Genomic DNA, 9,828 nt, shown 5'->3' with positions numbered 1-9,828 from the left:
GCCCGCGCCCCGCCCCCGCCGGGCGCGCGCGCCGTCCGTCCGTCCGTGGCTCGCGCGATGTGAGCTGTTCCCAAGCGGGCTCCCGAGGGGTAGCTACATCCCCATTCTCTCCTGGGGCCTCCAGCCCGGGACGATCACGCCAGACCGGCGCCCGGCTACCAGCGCACCGCTCAACCGCACCGGGACGCACTCCGCGAGTCTGAGTGTCGCTGGCTGAGGAGACGCGCCGCCGGGCCCTGCGCGGCTCCAGCCCCGGACACCCCGGGGCTACTGCGCCGCGCCTCTCGGCGTAGGAGCCTGCCCCGGCCGCGGCCTCCGCGGACTCTGCCCAGGACTGTGCGGCGGCAGTGCGGATGGATCAGCAGGAGGGGGCTGCGCTGCGCCGAGAGGCCCGTTGGACTGGGGGCACAGACGGGCACAAGGCGCACTCCTGCTGCCCACCTTTACTGTCCCAGGAACCCCGACCACCTGCGGGAGGGCTCACCTGAGCAATAGTGAGCATCAGTTGACTTTTGGGCGCTGGTAGACGAAGGTCCGCAGGGAACCGGCCCAGCTGTCCCGGAGTCGACGTTGTCGCCCAGACCACAGCGGAGTCACTGCCAGAAAGGGTTCGTAAGCTCGGCAGGTGCGGGGCGCCCGACACCCCTGGCTCCGGAGTCTGCTGAGGGAGCCGGCTGCACTGCGTCCGCGCTGCGGGTTGAGCCCGCCAAGACTGGATTGGGCTGGCCTGACCCTCCCCTGCTAGAGGCAGAATTGTTCGCAAAGTGATAATGTTATCTCCACTTCCCTATCACAGACATTTCCTAGGACAAGACCCTGGCAAAGTTAAATAGAAGCGGCTCCTCCCACGTTGTATTCCTCTGTGTACACATTGTACAGTTTTTTATACCCTTTTAAAACATGGGAATGGGTGCAATAAAACATGTCAGAGAGTAATTCGATGACATGATGATATCCCTGAGTTGTTCAAGTTCTGAGGGGCTTCCCAACTGTCACCTCGTATGCAGCATTTGTAAGACCATCGTGTGTCCATTCAACACTTACGGAGATGGGTGGATGAAGGATCTAAAGTCTCTGTCCTTCGTGGTCAGTCTTCTTTCCAGCTGCCCCCTCGCCACTTGCATTTCTGGGAGAGTCACACACTCAGCTTTAAACCCAGGGTAGAGGTGGCAGAGTCTCAGCCATCGCTCCTGAAGATGGTTTACTGAAGAAGAAGGAAAAAAAAAAAAAAAAATCTAACTCTTCTAAGAGAGCTAAACATTTTGATGAAGTTTTAAAGAAAAATGTCAGCTATAAAGCATGAAATTGGGTTTGCCTAAAGCCAGTAGGAGGTAGTCTCCCCTGAGGCCAGGACTGCCCCTCCCAGGCTCCAGGCCCCACCACCTGTCCCCCAAGGCTTCTTTCCTCTGGGGATTTCACCATGCTCCCCTCCTGGGGAGCCTCAAAAACCAGACTCTGGATTCTCTGCATTTCTTCCTCTGCACGTCAGCTCCTACTGCAGTCATCCTAACAGCAGTCTTACCTGTTTTCCTCTAAGAAAAATAAAAGGGGCAGAATTCAAAAGCATAGCAGCTCTGAGGATTTGAGCTTGCTGGCTGACCTTGCCTGGTGCTTGTATCTACAGTATTTACTTTCGAATTTAGCAAAAGGAGTTTCGTGCCCTTAACAAACCACAGCAAGATTCAACCTAAAGACAATGTGTGTGCACTGTGATAAATCTGAATGGCTAAATTAAGTAAGGGCTTATATTCCCACAGTCTTTCCCTGTTCTACTACCAACCCTCTTTCAATGTAATACCTTTAAGCTGGCTGTGGTGGTAAATAAATGTCTGTAATATCAGGACTCTGGGAGGCTGACACAGGAGGATTTCAAGTTCAAGCACAACCTAGGTGACTTAATAAGACCCCATCTCAAAGAGGGCTGGGAATGTAGCTCAGAATGGAGGCTCTGGGTTCAATTCCCTACCCCAAACAAATGTACTTCTTGTATATCAAATGAATATTCATCATTTGGGACAGGTTGTCATTGATGGTGTGTACTGTTGGGGGCATTCTGTCAGACTCAAAAGACCCAAAGGGCTTTTGTTAATTTCATGACGAGGAGCAGAGCTTGGCAGCAGGTGCTCAGGATCTGTGAGCAGTGCTCTCAGGGAAAGCAGGAGGGGCAGTGGCTCTGGATAAAGCTTGGGCAAGTCAGCAAGGGCCTCAGCAAGGGCCTCAGCAAGGTGCACAGCAAGGCCCAGGGACCGACTGCCACGTGTCCAGAAAACTGCCACACCTCTGCCAGGTGCAGCTGATCCACTTACATAACATGTGCTTGCATGGTGTGTCATTTTGTGCCCAGTCCTGTTTGCTTCTGAGAGGGGACATTGTCACAAGCAGTGGAGCATACGGGCGTGCTTCACCTTTCTTTCAAACCGGCAACCTTTCACAGTGAAACATGTTTGCATATGGTGTTGGGAGACAAATAGGAAGTGCCAAGTCCAGCGAGGGTTCAGCTGCAGCTCAGAAAGCTGGGTCATAGGCCTAGGTCTTGTAGGAAACCAGTAGTCCTGATAGCAGGAAAACATGTATTCCCTTAAGTGAAATCCAAAAGAACAATGTAAGTTCTTAAATAATGTGCTAAGTACCATCGTGTAGCTTAGGACCACGTACTATCCCTAGGAGCCCAAGAAGAATCTACCTAATGATCAACACAGTTCTTCCCACACATTGGACTCTACCCTGTGCTCCCTTCTGCTCTCGCGTTGCAGAAGAATATTATGTTTACATAATGAGACCATCCTCAAGGTACAAGACAGCCAAGCTGGGATTTTACATAGGAAACGGTCCTAAGTATAATGTAAAGGTAGAGCATTTAAAATACTGCACTGAACCCAGCCATGATGAGACATGCCTGTAATCCCAACACTTTGGGAGGCTGAGACTGAAACATTACAAGTTCAAACCCAGCCTTGGCAATTTAGCAACTTAATGAGACCCCGAGGTCTCAAAAGGACTGAGAATATAGCTCAATGCAAAAGGCCTGATTTCAATCCCCAATACCACCAAAAAATCTCAAAATTCCATTTTTCTCATCTGAAAATATAGGGATAATGAACCCCAGTGGCCCATGGTGAGAACGCCTGAGATTTTGTACTACAGACCAGCAGATGGCCAGTGTCTACCATTTTCTCTTACCTTCAAGTAGAAATTGGAATTTTATTTCCAGCTACCACGCAGAACCTGGCCTGAGGCAGGGGCTTCATAAATAGCTCAGGAATGAATAAGAGTGGGTGGATGGGTTCTACAAAGTAGTATTAGTGATTTTCCTTTTTTCTGCTACAACAGACTTAGGGTTTATATCTTACTCTTTTAAATCTTATTCCTAACTTGGACATACACTATTCATTAACCAGCGCTTTTGGTTTTGATTTTAATTTGTTAGCTACTACTGTGTTGAATTCATGTAACGGGCAGCTGCTATTCCGTGCCACCAGATGGCGTCTATCAATAGTAACCTCCAAAACTATGACACCTACTCTGCCAGGTAATGATTTTAAAGAAACCAATACAGAAAAGGAATATATTCATTTATATACATGTACATTATGCATATATTCACTTTTTACATATAATTCCTTAAATATTGGGGATGAATCCAGAGCTGTCTCTAACTTGGCAAACCACTTTCTTTCCTAATTTTAACTGTCTTCTGTAACAACATTTTAAAGTTGTTAATTAAACTCTAAGCAGCCTCAAAGTGCAAGACATTTCACAGTACGTACCTGGAGACAAATAGGAAGTGCCAAGTCCAGCGAGGGTTCAGCTGCAGCTCAGAAAGCTGGGTCACAGGCCTAGGTCTTGTAGGAAACCAGTAGTCCTGATAGCAGGAAAACATGTATTCCCTTAAGTGAAATCCGAAAGAACAATGTAAGTTCTTAAATAACGTGCTAAGTTATTTAAGATTAATAACGTGCTAAGTTATCCTAAGTCTGAAAAAAAAAAATTCACTGGGGAAAAAATTAGAAAAAGTTGAAAGCAATATAGAGAAAATGACAAAGCACAGGTACTATCCTGCCTGTCCTCACATTTACTCATTCAAAAACTGGAGACTGGGCACCTTGTGGTAAATACTTTGAGGCAAGTCCTTGCTATCTCATAGAGAAAAACTACCAGAACATTAGGAGAAATTGTTCATTACATTTAAATCATGGAAGGGGATAGGTGTTTGGGGACATTTAAGAGTGACAAGGGAGAAATAGCAATACATTTAAAATGTTAAGACCAGGTAGCTTCTACTCTCCTGCTTCCATGTAGAAAGTTCAGTGATCATTCTGACATTTCATTGCCTATTTTATGGCTGCAGTTGTAATTTCCTGGGCAGAAACTTGAGCTTTGAGGGAGGTAAGGGAGAGAGACAGGAAAAGAAAAGGAGCAAACTGCGAGGGGCAGCAGGAAGGAAACAAGAAGAGTAACCGTGGATAGAAGTGCAAATTCTGTCCCTCAAATCTGAAAATTAAATATTTGAGAATACCTCTGATGTAGAGGTAAGCTCATATTTTAATTTCAAAAGGGTAATTAAAGGGAATATACACAAGACAAAACCAAAGCACCTTAGTACTCCTGATGCCAACATTTCCAGAAATTGAAAAATCAAGCATAGAAGATGCAAAAATGCAGGTTGACTGTTACAAAATTTCCCTGTCTTCTTTCTAGAAATGCTGGAAAGTGACTAAGCAGAGGGCCTGTGGCAGACACCATTTTCATCTTCTTATTAAAAAAAAAAAAATCAGGTTTTTTTTTGTTTGATTTTGCCTACAACTCAGTGGTCTAAAACCAATCTGTCAGTTTCCCCAAAGCCTGGCTCTCCTTCCTAACTGTGACCCTAGTGAAAAGGCACTGTCACTGCACTGAATATGAGGTCCATAGGGGTCTCTGCAGAGCTCTCTTTCTCTGCTCTCCATGACCCAACAGAGAACTGTTCCAGCCAGCATCTCTGCATGGATACCATAAAGGGATGCCAGTGTCAGTGTGCCTCCAACCCAAGTATCCTAGCACCTCTGGAAACTCCGCTTCTTGTGGTCTCAACTCCAGTAAGAGCCTACCCACCCATTTACCTGTCACATCATTTAGGGCTTCTCTCCGTGTTCCATCGAGCTCAGGGCCAGGCCCTTCCCTCTACTGCCTGCGTGTCTTTCCTGCACATCACGTCTGCCCAAGACGACAGTGACAGCCTCATAAATGGTTTGTCTTCCTGTCCCTAATCCACTCGCTTTGCTGCGGTGTCAGATCACTACCCTCCCCTGCTTCAGAACACCAGAGGCCCTGGTCCCTTGCCCTGCTGCCCTTCCCCAAGATGCCGCCTGGCTTTCTGGACTCTGCACTGACAGGCATCTTTGGGTCAGTCTACCTCCTCATTTTAACCTGCAGCCTCCAGACTTCTCTCTCCTGGCATCTCCCTCTCCGCTTAGCAACCCCCTTCCTCTTTCTAATGCTGACTCCTACCTAATGCTGACTCCTCTTTGTAACTATGGCGGGTGCAGTCTGTGTCCACCTCACTGACCACAACTGTTGGTGATGGAATTAAGTCCACCTGAGGCCACTGTGAGAGCAGTTGCGAGGCCTGGGATGAACCTGTGGCATTGTGCGAGACTACAGCCCAGAGGAATGCATTACCTGGTAGCTCTTGCCTCTCTGAGGATGGGAGACCTAGAAAATACATTGGGGTTTATGTCTATTATACAGGGTGGAATATCTGTTTCCTGGTGAGCTTGTGTGAAACATGGTCCATTATCCGGTCCATCTATTCTCTCCATTATCCTCCTAGCTGTTTCCCGGAGAAAAGATGTGAAGAGTGTTCCTTGAAGGTACATGTGTGTGAGTAATTACAGTAAAGTTCTCTCCAACTGTGCTTCCATACTCCAAATGCTTCGGGGTCACCTAGTGTGGTCACTATTGGCATCTTTTCCCCATGGAATCATGCAGAATCATCAATTGCTTCCTCCCAAAAGACAAATACATGAAATAAAGTACAGTACAAAGCCAGTATTCTTGGACAGGATTATTGTTATTCTAGTTGTTGATCAAGATTGTTTCTGATTGCCTGCTAATTATTTACCAAGCACCAGCACTGGTGCCTGTATCTCCAGGAGCAGGATGATACCCAAGCTCCACAGGATCGACCCAGTGTTGGGTGGGGGTCCCCACAATATCCATAGTTGCAACAATCAGCCAATGACTAAATTGTGGGGCTGAGTCGTTGACACCCTCCCTTCCATAGGCTATTATTTTCCATACTTCTCACTATATGCTTAAAAGAGAGAGAAAAAGAGACAGCTTTATCCATGCTACCCATCTACATACAAACCAGCAATACCCTATAAAGTGGAGGTCCCCATAAGTGCAGAGAATACACCACATTGCACTTCATTTACTCTTGCCCTGATCCTTTTGAGCTTGTAGTGGTTTACCAGCAGGAAACCACTAGAGGGGATGTATCCAGACAAGACAAGACAACATACAATTATCATCTTCAGTATTCCCACTTAGAAAATTGACTAGTATTCATGTGGAACAATAAAATTAAATTTGCTGGCACTTTACTCCCACTTCACGGATACAAAGAGGATGAGGGGGGTGTTGTGCGTTGTGGGGGGCAGATACCAAAGAGGAAAGTACCTCTCTATGCACCGGAAACATGGTTGGAGTATGGAGCTCATTCGCCCCAGACAGACTGTTTTCCTGTGTTCCTATAAAGAAAGGTTGGGACTCTCACTTTGTTTCATGTTCTTTGGAAATCAGATAATCTCTCTCTAGCACTTCCACTTAGACATGTATGTGTTGAACTCCCCCCAAACCCAGACACCATCAGGGATGGCCCACTTCATAGGTAAAATGGATTCATACCTGTTTGATGGTGAAAAACCTTGAAAAAACATGTGGCAGGTGATGAGGATATAAAACAACCCAAGGATAAATGCTCATTTATTCACTTTCTAAATTAACTCATCCATCGATCCAGTCATCCATCCATTTATCAAACACCCTCTGTGTGCTTCTGTGTGCCAAGCATTGTGCTGGGCACTGTGATTGCAAAAATGAATTCCAGCCTGTGCGGTGATGCATACATGTAATCTGAGCTATGTGAGAGGCTGAAGAAAGAGGATTGCAAGTTCAAAACTTGAGTACCTAAGCAAAATGCTGCCTCAAAATTTAAAAAGAGGAGGGCTTCTGCCTAGTGTTATGGTTTATATCTGAATGTTCTCCCACAGCCTCGTATACTCAAAGGTGGGGCTTTAAAAAGGTGATTGAATTTTGGGCTATTATACCTGACTTCCTATCAGGAGGTGCAGTCTGGTCAGAAGAGGTAGGTCATAGGGGGCACGACCCCAAAGGGTATATATTTCTTCCTGGTTTTTACCTTCTTTTGCCCAGGCCTTTCCACCATGCAGCTGGCCATACAACCACTGAAACCTCTACAACAATGAGGCAAATAAATTGTGTATGGTGGGTATTGTGTCTCAGTAACAAGAAAGTGGTTAGGACAGATTTTGGTGCTACAGAAATGGAGTCATTGATGTGATGTCACCTGGCCATGCAGTTGAGAATCCTTTGGAACAGGTTCACTGGAAGAATTTGGAAAGGTTTGGAGATGCCAGCTGGAGAATCGGCTCTAGAACACTATAAGCCAATAACTTAATGGGAGATTCTGGTTGAAACCCAGGAAACCAGAATGCTGATAATAATACAGATTGTAAAGACCAGGCCCAGGAAGCTTCAGTTGGGAACAGGAACTCCATTGACAGTTGGACTCCAGACCATGTGTATTATACTCTGGCAGAAATATATGTCTACATTTTGCTAAATCCTAAAACTTTATAGAAGACTGAGTTAAAGGTGGTGGATTAATTAATCCAGCAGAAGATATTTCAGTGTAGCCTAATGTTCAGTCTGTAGTATGATACTGCTTGCTGCTTTTAGCTAGGACTATACTGAAAATCAAGAGCAAACGGCCTATTTGAAAAGTTTCTCAGTTTCCTCAGAAAAGAAGTGCCTATACAATTAGAGCAGAGGGTTCCTGATATATTAACATTAAAAAGAAGTCAAGTACTTTACAACAGAACAATCTGGAAAGATACTATGAGCACACATGGACGGGGAACCAGCAAGGCCCTATCCTTAGAAGGTTCAAAATTGCAAAAGTGCAAAGACGGTACTTGGACAGCCCCAGGGCACTCTGCTAAAGAATTTGTTCCCTGGGATTTGCTTCATACTGGTCAACTACCCAGACATGCAGAGACCTCTGTAACCATGGTACAAGGGAACCCACCTATTTCTTTGGCTAGCAGCAGACCTTGTGGGGATGGAGAGGTTTCTGCCCATTTTGAAAGAGGCCTGGGAGGCTAGGCAGCATGCCCCTGAGAGGATAGTGCGTGAAACTGAAAGTGTAGTGGAGAGCCAGGAAGTTGGAGGTGCTAGGAATATAAAATGTTGGCTGAGGAGCCCTGCAGGCTGTGGGTAGAGCCACCTCAAGAGAGAAGCCTTGTAGCATACAATCTGGAAAGCTGTGGGTTGAGGCCACCTATGACAGCTGGAGCTTACATATTGCCACATCTTGCCTAGATGCTGGGCCTGGAGCTACAGGACTTAATGTTTGCCTCGCTAGTTCTCCTTCCTTCCTTTTGGTCCTGTTGTTCTCTAGCCCTTTTCCCCTCTCTTTTGGAATAGTGAAGTTTACCCTGTGCAATTGTATGTTGGAAGTGTTCAACTTTCTTTTTGATTTTTACAGGGGATCATAGGTAAGAGTTTGCCTTAAGCCTCAAGGGACACTTTGATCTTGGACTTTTCAGTAATGGTGGAACTGTTAGTACTTTGTCAATTCTTTGCGGTGGACTAAATGCAGGTTGCATAAAGAGATAGCCATGAGTCTTTTGGGAGGGCCAAGGCAGAAAGTGATGCTTTATATCTGGATGTCCTCCCAAAACTTCATGTACTCAAAGGTGAGGCTTTTGGAAGGTGATTGAACAATGGGGTGTTTTAGTTACTGTCAGAAAATGGGATCTCATAGGAAAAGGCAGGTCACTTGGGGCGTGAACTGGAAAGGTATATGTTATGATTGATACACTGTGTCAACTTGAGGAGTCTAAAGGCTTGGCTAAGTGACTCAGCAGTTCCGCATCCTGAGCCTGTGCAAGAGAAGGACACAGAGATCATGTGGGTGTAGGTGGATAGCCAGCATACAATATAAGGGAGGAAAAGAGGCTTGTTCCCCTCCTTCTTTGCTCTTGCAGCTTTTTCTGGCTTGTGCCACCTTGAAGTGTTGCCCCTGTGCCATGCCATCCTGCCTTGGAGCCAGCTGATTATAGATGAGACCTCCACAGACTGTAAGCTAAATAAACCTTTCCTTCCTTAATTCTGGGTGTCAGGTATTTTGTCTCAGTAACGACAGAAAAGTAACCAAGACAGAATATCATCTCACTTTAAGGCTCTTCCTTTCTCTCTCTGCTTCCTGTCTGCCAGGGGCTAAGCAGCTTTCCTCAACCTGATCCTTATATCATGCCTTCTTGCCTGGGAATCAGCCAACTATGGGTTAAAAACATGAGCCAAAAGAAACCTCTCCTCCTTTAAGTTTTGGGTGTTGGGTATTGAGTCTTAGTGACAAGGAACGTAACTAAGGCACCTAGCATATACAAGGCCAGGATTCAATCCTCAGGACCACAAAACAAACACAAAATGAATCCCAGTTCCAATCTCCAGTGGAAGAGACCCACAAGTGAATAAGCAATTCTAAAAAATAAGGGAAGAAAGGAAAGACAAGAAAGTCAGGAGGACTTACATCCACTCCTG

The 9,828-nt window shown here is 46.0% G+C and overlaps 1 long non-coding RNA gene across 1 annotated transcript; it reads left to right on the top strand.

The window, feature by feature from the left end:
* The first annotated feature begins 53 nt into the window (after nt 1-53).
* LOC102004289 lies at nt 54-4,771 on the top strand. The gene is made up of 3 exons (XR_264058.2): nt 54-608; nt 3,428-3,529; nt 4,699-4,771. It is a non-coding gene; the product is annotated as an uncharacterized LOC102004289 (long non-coding RNA).
* The last annotated feature ends 5,057 nt before the right edge of the window (nt 4,772-9,828 follow it).

The sequence above is a fragment of the Chinchilla lanigera genome, unplaced genomic scaffold, assembly GCF_000276665.1.
Source record: "Chinchilla lanigera isolate Chin_1 unplaced genomic scaffold, ChiLan1.0 scaffold00091, whole genome shotgun sequence".
Lineage (NCBI taxonomy): Eukaryota > Metazoa > Chordata > Mammalia > Rodentia > Chinchillidae > Chinchilla > Chinchilla lanigera.
Note: the sequence above shows the minus strand (reverse complement) of the source record. Positions and strands in the feature narration are given on the sequence as shown.